Source organism: Saccopteryx bilineata, chromosome 2, assembly GCF_036850765.1.
Source record: "Saccopteryx bilineata isolate mSacBil1 chromosome 2, mSacBil1_pri_phased_curated, whole genome shotgun sequence".
Taxonomy (NCBI): Eukaryota; Metazoa; Chordata; class Mammalia; order Chiroptera; family Emballonuridae; genus Saccopteryx; species Saccopteryx bilineata.
The window spans coordinates 341,956,366-341,970,575 of record NC_089491.1 but is presented as its reverse complement, the minus strand read 5'-3'; the positions used below and the strand labels follow the sequence as shown (position 1 = coordinate 341,970,575).

Below are 14,210 nucleotides of genomic sequence, written 5' to 3'. Positions count from 1 at the left end.
CAGCTTGGACCCAAGGTCGCTGGCTCGAGCAAGGGGTTACTTGGTCTGTTGAAGGTCCACGGTCAAGGCACATAGGAGAGAGCAATCAATGAACAACTAAGGTGGCGCAATGCGCAACGAAAAACTAATGATTGATGCTTCTCATCTCTCTCCGTTCCTGTCTGTCTGTCCCTGTCTATCCCTCTCTCTGACTCTCTCTCTGTCTCTGTAAAAAAAAAAAAAAAAAAAAAAAAAAGAATAAAAGTGAGAACAATGGAACAGTTTGGAAAGCATCCTGACTGATCCAGAGTGACAAAGTATGGGTCACAGGCACCCTGGAGGCAGAGGGTTTCTGGCCAATTCCCATCAGTGACTTCGGAAACTTCTGTGGTGACCACACTAGAGCTTCCTTTCCCAGTGCCTGGTTTGTGGTCCCTGGGTTTTTCCTCTTGTCTGTGAACGCCCAGGGTGCCCCACCTGTCACACGCGATCTGTCCTTTTAACTCAGCTCTTCTGCAAAGGTATCTTGGGTATGTATAAACTTACCTGCAGATAGAAGGATTTTGGTCTTTGTACTTAATTTAACTTGTTACAGGTCTGACTCATCTTCCTCTCTTTCATTCTTATTTAGTACTTTTTTAAGACTAACTTTCTGTGTGCCTGGTTCTTTGAGTCACTTTCCCTTTTTGGCTGTACTGTCTTATTTTGTGTATGTCAGATGATGAACATTTCCTTAAATCCCACGGTTGCTGGGCGAACAGAGACCCGTCTGCCTGACTCAGGGGCTTCTCTCCTCAGACCAGCTTCTCCACCCATCTCAGTGCCGGGTAGTCAGTACCGGACTCTGTCCCCAGTTTTCTGCTTCTGTTCTGCCTTTGTGGGCATCCAGCCTGTGGCAGGAGGGGTCAGTCCCCTGATACAAACTTCCAAACTTGTTTCTCAGTTTCCTCATTTCTTTTATTTGTTCCCCCAATTTATTATTTATTTATTTATTTTTTATTCAATGAGGAGGGGAGGCAGAGAGGCCCCACTGGATCCACCTGGCATGCCCACTGGGGGGCAATGCTCTGCCCATTTGGGGCCACTGCTCCATTGCTCAGCAACTGATCTCTCTCAGTGCCTGAGGCGGAGGCTGTGGAGCCATCCTCAGTGCCCGGGGCCAACTTGCAACATGGCTGCAGGAAGGGAAGAGAGAGAGAGAGAGAGGGAGAGAGGCACAAGAGTGGGAGGGTAGAGAAACAGATGGGTGCTTCTCCTGTGTGCCCTGACCAGGAATCGAATCTGAGACATCCACACACTGGTCTGATGCTCTCCTACTGAGTCAACCGGCTAGGGCTCTCCCTCTTTTTCTAATTGAGGTCCCATCCTCTCTGCACCCAGTAGGATCAAGCTTTCATCTTTATTGCTCTGTTGTCACAGCTCTGGTCAAAGTTATCAGTGAGCCTCACCCTCTTTTGCTTCTGGGAAACCTCCATGCTGCTTCCCTACTTCTCCTTCCATGTACAGGTCTCTCTTTCTAGCATTTATCTGATCCTGTAACTTCAGCTTTCATCTGTGTGTGGATGATTCCTGAATTTTTACCTCCTTTGTAGACCTGTGCTCTGGTCTTGAATGTGTAATTGCAAGCTTGATGTTTCCACTTGTTAAACTGTTAAACCAATGTGGCCTGCACGTGCAGACCTGCTAATATTTCTTTCCCTGCCTTCACCCTACCTTCTAGATGTCTCTTATAGAACTATTCTCTTCTGCCTACAAACTTTTTTTGTTTTCCTTGATTATCCTCAGAGACCCCCCCCTGCACTGTCTTCTCTACCCTCCTTCTATAGCCATCCCCCACCCCACCCCCCACCTAAGATACTTAAGTGTAATTTAGTGTAACATTTTCCTCTTAAGCAAAAGTCTCTGGTAATTCCCTGGTCATTACAGCTATTTCTTATTCCTTCCTTTAAAAATAGTTCCTGGAGCGCTGTTCTCTGTGGAAATTCTCTTAAGACAGCTGAAATACTTTAATCCCTTTTGTCCAAAAGGCTGTCTGCTTCCTGCCTGCTCCATCTTTCACTCTATAGCAGCGGTTCTCAACCTGTGGGTCGTGACCCCGGCGGGGGTCGAACGACCAAAACACAGGGGTCGCCTCAAGCCATCGGAAATACATATTTTCTGAAGTTAGACGCTGGGAGGCAGTCAAGACAGACTCCGCATGCCCCCGACAGGGATCCACCCAGCATGCCCACCAGGGGGCGATGCTCTGTCCATCTGGGGCATTGCTCCGTTGCGGCTGGAGCCATTCTAGCACCTGAGGTGGAGGCCATGGAGCCCTTGCTCAGTGCCCAGGCCAACTTTGCTCCAATGGAACCTTGACTGCAGGAGGGGAAGAGAGAGACAGAGAGGTAGGAGAGGGGGTTGGGGTGGAAAGGCCAATGGGTGCTTCTCCTGTGTGCTCTGACTGGGAATCGAACCTGGGACTTCCACACGCTGGGCTGGTGCTCTACCACTGAGCCAACTGGCCAGGGCCAACACATATTTGTTATTATGTTATAACATTACATGTTTTAGTTAAATAGCACTAGTGTTTTAATAACACGATTCAGATTGTAGTCACTATGTTGTAATAACTTCATAAAGTACAGAGTTGGCTGCTGGTTCTTCAGGACGCAGATCAGCACATCTGTGTGTGACTAACAGGTGCACACCTGTTCATCAGTTCCCACACAGACAGGAAAGCATGTCCTTGTGCTGCCTCCTTGTCCTCCAATGATGAACCCACAGGCCATGTTAAAAACCTGGGTAAGGCCTGACCTGTGGTGGCGCAGTGGGATAAAGCAAAGATTTAGAACACTGAGGTTGCCGGTTCGAAACCACAGGCTTGCCTGGTCAAGGCACATATGGGAGTTGATGCTTCCTACTCCTCCCCCTTTGCTCGCTCTCTCCCTATCTCCCTCTCTCTCCTCTCTGAAAATTGAATAAAGTCTTTAAAAAAAAAAAAAAAAAAAAAAACCTGGGTAATTGCGGCCCTGGCCGGTTGGCTCAGTGGTAGAGCATCGGCCTGGCGTGCAGGAGTCCCGGGTTCTATTCCTGGTCAGGGCACACAGGAGAAGTGCCCATCTGCTTCTCCACCCCTCCCCCTCTCCTTCCTCTCTGTCTCTCTCTTCCCCTCCTGCAGCCCTGGCTCTATTGGAGCAAAGTTGGCCTGGGCGCTGAGGATGGCTCTGTGGCCTCTGCCTCAGGTGCTAGAATGGCTCTGATTGCAACAGAGCGACGCCCAGGATGGGCAGAGCATCGCCCCCTGGTGGGCGTGCTGGGTGGATCCTGGTCGGGCGCATGCGGGAGTCTGTTTGACTGCCTCCCCGTTTCTGGCTTCGGAAAAATACAAAAAAACCCAAAAAAACAAAAACCTGGGTAATCGCAAGTAAAGACGGAAGTACAGAAAAGAAACAGGAAGTGGTGCTTCTGGAAGTGAACTTGAAATCCAGCATAACTGGAATGATAACAGATGGGAGGGGTGTGGACACTTCCGCCATTCGAGAGTTTTGAAGCTGCAGGCAGTAGCCCTTAGTGAGGACATACTTTAATGGCAGAGTGCTTTAAATCAGTGGTCCCCAACCTTTTTTGGGCCACGGACCGGTTTAATGTCAAAATATTTTCACGGACCAGCCTTTAAGGTGGGATGGATAAATGTATCACGTGACCGAGACAAGAGTTAAGAGTGAGTCTTAGACGGATGTAACAAAGGGAATCTGGTCATTTTTTAAAAATAAAACATCGTTCAGACTTAAATATAAATAAAACAGAAATAATGTAAGTTATTTATTCTTTCTCTGCAGACAGGTACCAAACGGCCCACAGACCAGTACCAGTCCACGGCCCAGGGGTTGGGGTCCACTGCTTTAAATTATAGTCTCCTGGCCTGACCTGTGGTGGTGCAGTGGTTAAAGCGTCGACCTGGAAATGCTGAGGTCGCTGGTTCGAAACCCTGGGCTTGCCTGGTCAAGGCACATATGGGAGTTGATGCTTCCAGCTCCTCCCCCCTTCTCTCTATCTGTGTCTCTCTCCTCTCTCTCCCTCTCTGTCTCTCTCTCTCTCCTCTCTAAAAATGAATAAATAAAATAAAATTAAAATAAATTATAGTCTCCTGTACTGGTTTTACTGTGTCCCACTTCTCTAGACATTATAGCTCACAGTAAGACAGCTTTTAATGTTTTGACACATATTTTTAAAGGTCAGTAAACAATTGCAGTGTTCCCCATTGATTACTGAACTAGCTTTGTATATATAATTTCAACTTGCCTGATTATTGATACGCTCCCCAACTAGCCTGCTAGCACGAGGACTCCCTGTATGCGTGTCTATCTGTCAATCATATATCATCTGACCCCTAGTGGATATGGAGAAGAATTACAAATGTCCTTTGGGGAACTTACAATAAGGTATTCTTTATAAAACCACATTTTAGTATAAATTTAAATGTGTTAGTAGAGGATATATTATTTTTTAAATTTATTTTTCAATTACAATTGACATAAAATAATGTCAGTTTTAGGTGTACAACACAGTGATTTATCTTTTGAATGACTCTAAAATAAATAGGTTAAAAGTACTTCTTACATATTATGCATGTTATATATTGGCCTTTACTTGCATGATTTGGAGTGGATGGCCCATTGTTTGCCGTTGAGCTTTTCTGGTCAGCTCAGTCCTGCCTGTTTTGCTCTTGGTGAATACTTCTGATTTGTAACTGTATTGAAGTGCTTTGAGACCTTCTGGGTAATGCATACAATTCCATGTAGGGATATTTATTATAGATTATGCCTCTGGTCCAAACCCCTGTCTAATTCATCCTTCATCAAGACTGAAGAAGCCTGCTAAGGAGTTAAGTAGTCCCCTCAGAATGCTACATTAGTTTCTGTCCCAACAGAAATTCTCTAATACAAATTCTTCCTCTTGGCTTAGCTGGAATGTGGCCTCTCCCCTTAGACATTGGCACTGGGGACTATTTCCAAGAGTAGAATGGTTATTAGGGAACTTGCTCAGCTTGAGTGGATGGACTCTTGGCCTTTATCGCTGACTCATCTCTAAATGTCCTCAATATAAAAATTATGATTTGCTGTAATCTTTTATCCCCAGAGTGTGATCTCTGAGCCCTGAATATATAAATCTTTTGTAGGTGTCATTAGATCCTGGGGAAGATAGCTTTCCTTTCCATACTCATGATGGGGAAAGAAATTGTTAGCTGGGCTGAAGCGGATCTGATCGCTGTTGGTTTCATCTTTTAAAAATCTGGTTATTTTGGTTTATAATCTATTTAATATGTATTCCTTTAGTAGATACCCTGTTTGGAAAATTTAGTGTAGATAAGGACTTTAGGAGCTACATAAAAGGGTAACAAGGCCCTGGCCGGTTGGCTCAGCGGTAGAGCGTCGGCCTAGCGTGCGGAGGACCCGGGTTCGATTCCCGGCCAGGGCACACAGGAGAAGCGCCCATTTGCTTCTCCACCCCTCTGCCGCGCTTTCCTCTCTGTCTCTCTCCTCCCCTCCCACAGCTGAGGCTCCATTGGAGCAAAGATGGCCCGGGCGCTGGGGATGGCTCTGTGGCCTCTGCCTCAGGCGCTAGAGTGGCTCTGGTCGCAACATGGCGACGCCCAGGATGGGCAGAGCATCGCCCCCTGGTGGGCAGAGCGTTGCCCCTGGTGGGCGTGCCGGGTGGATCCCGGTCGGGCGCATGCGGGAGTCTGTCTGACTGTCTCTCCCTGTTTCCAGCTTCAGAAAAATGAAAAAAAAAAAAAAAAAAAAAGGGGGTAACAAAATAAATGGGCATAATATATCATAATATATAAATCTGCAATGAACAGGGAGGGACCTTTTCTGTACTTCTACCTGTGACTAAACTGAAGTGGTCAAGAAGAGTGTTGTTTTGTGTTGACAAAAGGGACATTTCAAAATAAGATTTCGAAAGAAAAATTTATCAGTTATTTCCCCCCATATTAATTTTCTACCCCATTATATTTGCAAAATTCATATTTAAACAGGCTCTTGGCTAGTAGCCCAGAGTAATGCCTCCTGCTGTGCTTAGAGTTCCTGCTTTGTGTCAATCAGTAAATACTATTTTGTGAGCATCTGCTCTGTGATCAGCTTTAGGTAGGTCTGTGGGGAATAGAAAATCTGAATTATTAAATATCACTGATGTCTTTAAGGAGCTTACAGTCTAATTGGATTAAGAAAGTCTTCACAGAAGCTACCATGAGTAAGGTATGGTGTCAGCCTCTGTGCTAGGGTTTTAGAGCAATCGTTCTTCACATGCCACCTCTCTGCCCAGCTAGCTGGCTGCAAAAAATCACCTGGGGAACTTGTTAAAAATAAAGATTATTGGGCCCCACCCAGTAACTTTTCCCTGTAGCTCTAATGTGGGGCTCAATAATATGTTTTTCTTTTTCTTTTTTTTAAATGAGCAATGCACAGTACAAAAGATAATACTAGATGGTTATATGGTGAAAAGCAATTCTCCCTCACCCCGATTCTGCATCCATTCAGCTTTCTTTCCCAGAGCCAACCACATTTTTTTTTTGGTAACAAATAACAGAGAGGGGGACAGATAGGGACAGATAGACAGGAAGGGAGAGAGATGAGAAGCATCAGTTCTTTGTTGCGGCACCTTAGTTGTTCATTGATTGCTTTCTCATATGTGCCTTGACCAGGGGGCTACAGCAGACTGAGTGACCCCTTGCTCAAGCCAGTGAACTTGGGTTCAAACTGGTGAACTATGCTCAAACCAGATGAGCCTGCGCTCAAGCTGGCGACTTTGGGGTTTTGAACCTGGGTCCTTTGCATCCCAGTCAGACGCTCTATCCCAGGGGTCCCCAAACTACGGCCCGCGGGCCGCATGCGGCCCCCTGAGGCCATTTATCCGGCCCCCACCGCACTTCCAGAAGAGGCACCTCTTTCATTGGTGGTCAGTGAGAGGAGCATAGTTCCCATTGAAATACTGGTCAGTTTGTTGATTTAAATTTACTTGTTCTTTATTTTAAATATTGTATTTGTTCCTGTTTTGTTTTTTTACTTTAAAATAAGATATGTGCAGTGTGCATAGGGATTTGTTCATAGTTTTTTTATAGTCTGGCCCTCTAACGGTCCGAGGGACAGTGAACTGGCCCCCTGTGTAAAAAGTTTGGGGACCCCTGCTCTATCCATTGTACCACTGCATGGTCAGGCCAGGGCCAACCTCTTTTACCAAGTTTTTACATATTGTCCTAGACATAAACTGTGCATTTACAAACATGCATGATTAGTTGGGGGGGGGGTATGTTATGCAAACTGTTTTGCACCTGCCTTTTGTTTCTTTACAGCATATCTTGGAGATCCTTCTGTATTTCTTCCTATAGAGCTGCCTCCTGCCTTTGAAAGGCTGCCACATAGCAGCTTGTAAAAGCTCTGTGGGGGGTTCTAATGCACCAGGCTTGGGAGCCACAGATAGACTGAGCGCCAAAGGAGTTTAGAAAAAGATTCCTTGAAATGTTAATTTCTTAAATCTTGCATTTCCCAGCAAGGCACTGGACTCAGCAAGCATTTCATGTACTCTTGATACAGTACATGCTTTAGAATATTTTTTTTGCATATTGTCTCTTTATCCTTGTTACAGTTATTTATCAATCAGAAATACCTGAAGGCAGTAGTGTGCGTACTGATAACATACTTTCAAAGTCCTTTTTTTATTCAGAACATTGCTAAGCAAACCTTTATGAAATTGCTACTATTTATCCTTTATCATCATGGCAAGCTTTTTCTCCCTGAAGATGTTTTACAGAGTTCTTAAATTCTCGCAGACCTTTCATTTGGGATGGCATTTATTGCCGTTTCAGTGATTATAAATAGAAGTTTAGTCTGTCTCCATGAAGTAGCACATTCATGGGGCCATTATTGCATGATCACCTCCCTTGGTTTCCATAGACATGCCCACGTGGCTGGACAGGCAGAAGGTAAATTGCTCAAGACTAGAAGAGTCTCAGTCTGACCTGTGGTGGCGCAGTGGATAAAACGTCGACCTGGAAATGCTGAGGTTGCCGGTTCGAAACCCTGGGCTTGCCTGGTCAAGGCACATATGGGAGTTGATGCTTCCAGGTCCTCCCCCCTGTCTCTCTCTCCTCTCTCTCTCTCTCTCCCTCTCTCTCCTCTCTAAAATGAATTAAAAAATTTTTTTTTTTTTTTTTGCATTTTTCTGAAGCTGGAAACAGGGAGAGACAGACAGACAGACTCCCGCATGCGCCCGACCGGGATCCACCCGGCACGCCCACCAGGGGGCGACGCTCTGCCCACCAGGGGGCGATGCTCTGCCCATCCTGGGCGTCGCCATGTTGCGACTCTCCTGGGTGTCGCCATGTTGCGACCAGAGCCACTCTAGCGCCTGGGGCAGAGGCCACAGAGCCATCCCCAGCGCCCGGGCCATCTTTGCTCCAACGGAGCCTTGGTTGCGGGAGGGGAAGAGAGAGACAGAGAGGAAGGCGCGGCGGAGGGGTGGAGAAGCAAATGGGCGCTTCTCCTATGTGCCCTGGCCGGGAATCGAACCCGGGTCCTCCGCACGCTAGGCCGACGCTCTACCGCTGAGCCAACCGGCCAGGGCAAAAAAAATTTTTTTTAAAAGTCCTGAGGGGGGAAATAAAAAAGACTAGAAGAGTCTCAGCTTGAGTGGCAAGTGACCAGTGGAATGACTACTGGAGGGTGGAAAGCACCTATGGGAGCCTGTTTGCATATTTTAGAAATTCTTGAACACTTTTTCTTCCTTAGAACATTCTAAAAAAAATTATTACCTTCATGAGAGAACATTTTATTTGTGCTTAATCATAGAGATTTGTTTACTCTATTTATCCTTCCCCTTGCTTACCCTGTGAACTTAGGTGTTGGACAGTGACAAAAAGAACATGTTTTCTGTACAAGAAGCAAATAGTATATTTGATGTCTGTATTTCATGTATTTATCTTGGGACACGTTTATAGAATTTGTCAGCAGATTTTCAGCTTCTTAAGGGGTGCCTTGTGTACCAGTGAGCTCATCTATTGGCTCTTCATTCCTTCCTTCCCTTACTCTCATGTTCTTTGGTCGATTCCTTTTTCATTGCCTTCCTCCCTCACCCTTATTAACATAGACATTCGTAGTCAGCTGGTTGGAAGCCCTGGGACATTTGGAAGCTTGAACCAGCTGTTGGAGGCAGGAAGAGTATCTAATTTTCAAAGATTATTATGAACTGAAGGAATTTGGTTCAGACTCTGTACTTCATTTAAAACCTTTGTTAAATAGAGTTAAGGACATAATATGGCAATAGATAGCTTTAATGTGTCAAATATAAAATCTTCACAAGAATTGAACTATGCTATACTCAGCTTATAAAAGAAAAGCACTTGATTTTATGAAAACAGTTTTATATGTTAGCAAGAAAATAACAAGTTGGGTACTTTTCCTGAATCACAGACTAATCATAAATCACTGATTTGATTTTCTTTTTCTTTCTTTCTTTCTTTTTTAATATTAGTGAGAGGAGAGGAGGCAGAGACAGACTCCCACATGCACCCTGACCAGGATCCACATGGCAAAAGCCCACTAGGGAGCGATGCTGTGCCCATCTGGAGCCCTTGTGCTATTGCAAATGGGCCCATTTTCTAGGGCCTGAGGCAGAGACCATGGTGCCATCCTCAGTGTGGGCGTGGGGAAACAACACCAACAGCCACTTGCCCTAATTGAGCTATGGCTGCAGGAGCGGAGGAGAAGAGAGGAGAGAGAGAGATGATAAGGAGAGGGGTGGAGAAGCAGATGGGCGCTTCTCCTGTGTGCCCTGATAGGGAGTCAAACTGGGACTTCCCCACTTCACGCTGATGCTCTACCACTGAGCCAACTGGCCAAGGCGTAGTTTGATTTTCATTGAAAATATTTCATGCATGCAAATTAAAATTTTTACTTTAGCTGATATCTGGTAATGAAATATTTCAGGGTTAAAATACTGCATAAAATGTAATTTAAAAGTCACCCTAGTACTTTTAGTAGGAATATCAACCTATTAAGCCAACACTGGTAGGGAAAATAAGGTTTTTGAACCAGCAAGACTCATTTTACAGTTTCATTCTAAGCATTTTATGTGTGTAAACTTAGTTTTCATAATAACTCTTTGAGGGAAATACTTTCATTATCTCCATCTTTATAGATGAAACAAAAAAACAGGCAAAGTAAGTTACTCAAAGTCATACAGCTCCTAAATGGAGTAGTCAGGATTCTAACTTGGGCAGACTGACTCCAGAGAACTCAACCATTATAAATGAACTAAACCAGGGGTCCCCAAACTTTTTACACAGGGGGCCAGTTCACTGTCCCTCAGACCACTGGAGGGCCGGACTATAAAAATACTATGAACAGGCCCTGGCCGGTTGGCTCAGTGGTAGAGCATCAGCCTGGCGTGCAGAAGTCCGAGTTCGATTCCTGGCCAGGGCACACAGGAGAAGCGCCCATCTGCTTCTCCACCCCTCCCCCTCTTCTTCCTCTCTGTCTCTCTCTTCCCCTCCCGCAGCCAAGGCTCCATTGGAGCAAGGATGGCCTGGGCTCTGGGGATGGCTCCATGGCCTCTGCCTCAGGTGCTAGAGTGGCTCTGGTGGCAACAGAAGCGACGCCCCGGATGGGCAGAGCATCGCCCCCTGGTGGGCATGCCGGGTGGATCCCAGTCGGACGCATACAGGAATCTGTCTGACTGCCTCCCCGTTTCCAGCTTCAGAAAAATACAACAACAAAAAAAATACTATGAACAAATTCCTATGCACACTGCACATATCTTATTTTAAAGTAAAAAAACAAAACGGGAACAAATACAATATTTAAAATAAAGAACAAGTAAATTTAAATCAACAAACTGACCAGTATTTCAATGGGAACTATGAGCCTGCTTTTGGCTAATGAGATGGTCAATGTCCAGTTCCATAATTGTCACTGCTAGCCGTAACAAGTGATATGACGCGCTTCCGGAGCCATGACGCGTGCGTCCCGCGTCACCAAAAGTAGTACTGTATGTGAGTGACGCCATGCTTTGCGCCATGCTTTTCACTGACCACCAATGAAAGAGGTGCCCCTTCCAGAAGTGCGGCAGGGGCCGGATAAATGGCCTCAGGGGACCATAGTTTGGGGACCCCTGAACTAAACATTGAAAGAAAGTCTCTTCTTTTTCTCTTAAAGAATGGCCATTTGAGTAATTAAGTGTTCTCTGAAGAGACATTATTGAAGAAAAAAATATTAAGCTTAATCATAAAGCCAAGTTTCCTGCTGAGGCTCAAATTTCTTATTATTTCATAGATAAGCCCAGAGCTATATGATCTGTGACTGGTAGCTAATAGAAACATAATAATATTATTTAATATATTAACTGTCATTTATTACTTAAAATATATTTACTGTGCCAGGCTCTGTGCTTTATAGGTTTTCATTTGTTGTCCTAGTTAATCCCCGCTGCTCAAAGAGATTAAGAAATTGACTCAAAGTAGAAACTAGTGGAGCTAGAAATCAGGCCAAGCCTTTCTAGTTCCAAAATCAACACATCCACCTACCTGATGCCAACTGGCACTTATTTACCTAGTGGCGTGGAACAATGCAGGGTCGGCCTTGCCTGGCTTATGGCTGTCCTAAGACTTCAGCTGACACCAGAGTTCAACGGTCTGAAAGAAATGGAAGAGCGGGTTGTCAGCTGTCCTCTATATTCCTGGAGTTAACTCACCTCAAAGGCAACACCCACCCTCTTTGATGATGTTACTGTGGGGCTTTGCAGGTGTGGGCATTGTGATGACTCGGTTTTCTCATTAGGAGGAAATTGAATTATTTGTTGCTTTGAGTGAGAGAGTGAACTTTTGATACACAGTTTTATTCATCAGTTTATTTTGTTTGTTAGATTCTACATATTAAGTGAGATCCTATGGTATTTGTCATTACCTGACTGCCTTATTTCATTTAGCATAATAATATCCAGGTCCATCCATGCTGTCACAAAAGATAAGATTTCTTTCTTTTTTATGGCAGAGTAGTACACCATTGTGTAAATGTACCACAGCTTTTTTTATTCATTCATCTACTGATGGGCACTTGGGCTGTTTTCTGATCTTTGCTTGGCTGTTGTAAACAATGCTGCATTTAACATTGGAGTGTATATATTCTTTTGAATTAGTGTTATGGGTTTCTTCAGATATATTCCTGGTCTCTGGCAGTTTCATTTTTAATTTTTTAGGGACACTCATACTGGCTGCACCAGTCTGCATTCCCAGCAACAGTGCACGAGGGTCCCCTTTCTCTACATCCTCACCAGCATTTTTTGTTTGTTGATGTATTGATGATAGTCATTCTGACAGGTATGAAGTGCTGTCTCACTGTGATTTTAATTTGCATCTCTGATGATTAGTGACGTTGATCATTTTTTCATATGTCTATTGGCCATCTATATATTCTCTTCGGAGAAGTGTCTAGTTAGGTCCTTTGCCTATTTTTTAATTTGGTTATCTGTATCCTTGGTGTTGAGTTGTATAAGTTCTTTATATATTTTGAAAATTAATCCTTTATCAGTTGTATCATTGGTAAATATGTTCTCCCATTCAGTGGGTTCCCTTTTCGTTTTGTTGGTGGTTTCTCCTGCTCTGCAGAAGCTTTTTTAGTTTGATGTAGTCAGTTTGTTTATTTTTTCCTTTGTTTTCCTTCCTCAAAGAGATAAACAAAAATATTGCTATGAGAAATTTTACTGCCTATGTTTTCTTTTAGGATTTTTATGGTTTTGTGACTTACATTTAAGTGTTTAATCCATTTTGATTGTGTGTGTGTGTGTGTGTGTGTGTGTGTCTGTGTATGTCGTAAGTTCGTGGTCTGGTTTCTTTTTTCTTTTCTTTGCTTGTTATCTGTCCAGTTTTCCCAGCATAAGTCCTGTCTTTAATCCTATACAAGCAGTTCAAACTTGTATATTTCATAGGTTTTTGTTTTGCTTGTGTGTTCTGCTGGATACCAAGAGAGTTGTCAAAACCTCCCACTGCAGTTGTTCCTGTCACATCCTCCTGGTGAATGGAAATTTTTATTATTATCAGTGAGCACATTTATCTCATTATATTTTTTGCTCTGCATTCTGTATGGCTTAAAGATAGCTATGCTTTCTTTTTCTTTTTTTTTTTTTTTTTTTTTACAGAGTCAGAGAGAGAGTCAGAGAGAGGGATAGACAGGGACAGACAGACAGGAACGGAGAGATGAGAAGCATCAATCATTAGTTTTTCGTTGTGCATTGCGATACCTTAGTTGTTCATTGATTGCTTTATATGTGCCTTGACCATTGGCCTTCAGCAGACCAAGTAACCCCTTGCTTGAGCCAGCGATCTTGGGCCCAAGCTGGTGAATTTTTGCTCAAACCAGATGAGCCCACGCTCAAGCTGGCGACCTCAGGGTCTCGAACCTGGGTCCTTCCTCATCCCAGTCTGACGCTCTATCTACCGCGCCACGGCCTGGTCAGGCAGCTATGCTTTCTTTTGATTCGAGTTTTCATGGTATTTATTTGCCTATCCTTTTACTTCCAATCTTTCTGTATCCTTGTTTTATGCTTCTTATAATAGGTGAATTATAGTAAGTCAGCTGAATAATGCCTTCTAACTGGAGCATTTAGTCCATTTCCAATAATGTAATTGAAGTAACACTCTGTGTTTCTGTTCTGTTAGTGGTCTCCCAAGGAATTCTAACAGGCATCCCCCACTCATTACTGACGTCTGATGTTAATCATTACCTTCCCTCTCCTGCCAGTGCAGGAACTGTAGGACCTGTGACTCTATTTGTCGTCTCCTGACGCACATGTTGCTGTTGTCATGTGCTTTAGTCCTTTATATATTTTAAGGTCTCACATGACATTATTTTGTTGCATGTAGTGTTCATGCAAATTTACTCACATATATATTACTTTTCTTAGCTCTTCATTTTTATCCCTTGCATCCCTGACCTCTTTGTGGTCATATTCTTTTTGCAAGAAGTATGTATCTCCTTTGGTATTTGCTTTTCCGCAGGTCAGCTGGAGATGGACTCTGCTTTGGGCTTACTACAAATTCTTTCTCAGTTTCTGTTAGTTCTGCTTTGTGTCTTTTTCAAGTAAAAGTTGTGGCTGTGTTTTTCTTTTATAACTTTTTTGTGAGTACAGACACTTATTCCCTAATGAGTTACTTGGGATGTAGCAAAACTACTGGGGTCTTTCTTTAATAAGATACT

The 14,210-nt window shown here is 44.0% G+C and overlaps 1 protein-coding gene across 1 annotated transcript in view; it reads left to right on the top strand.

The window, feature by feature from the left end:
* The window catches only part of KDM7A (lysine demethylase 7A), a 66,555-nt gene that overhangs the window by 16,370 nt on the left and 35,975 nt on the right, over positions 1–14,210 (top strand). The window lies entirely within an intron of this gene.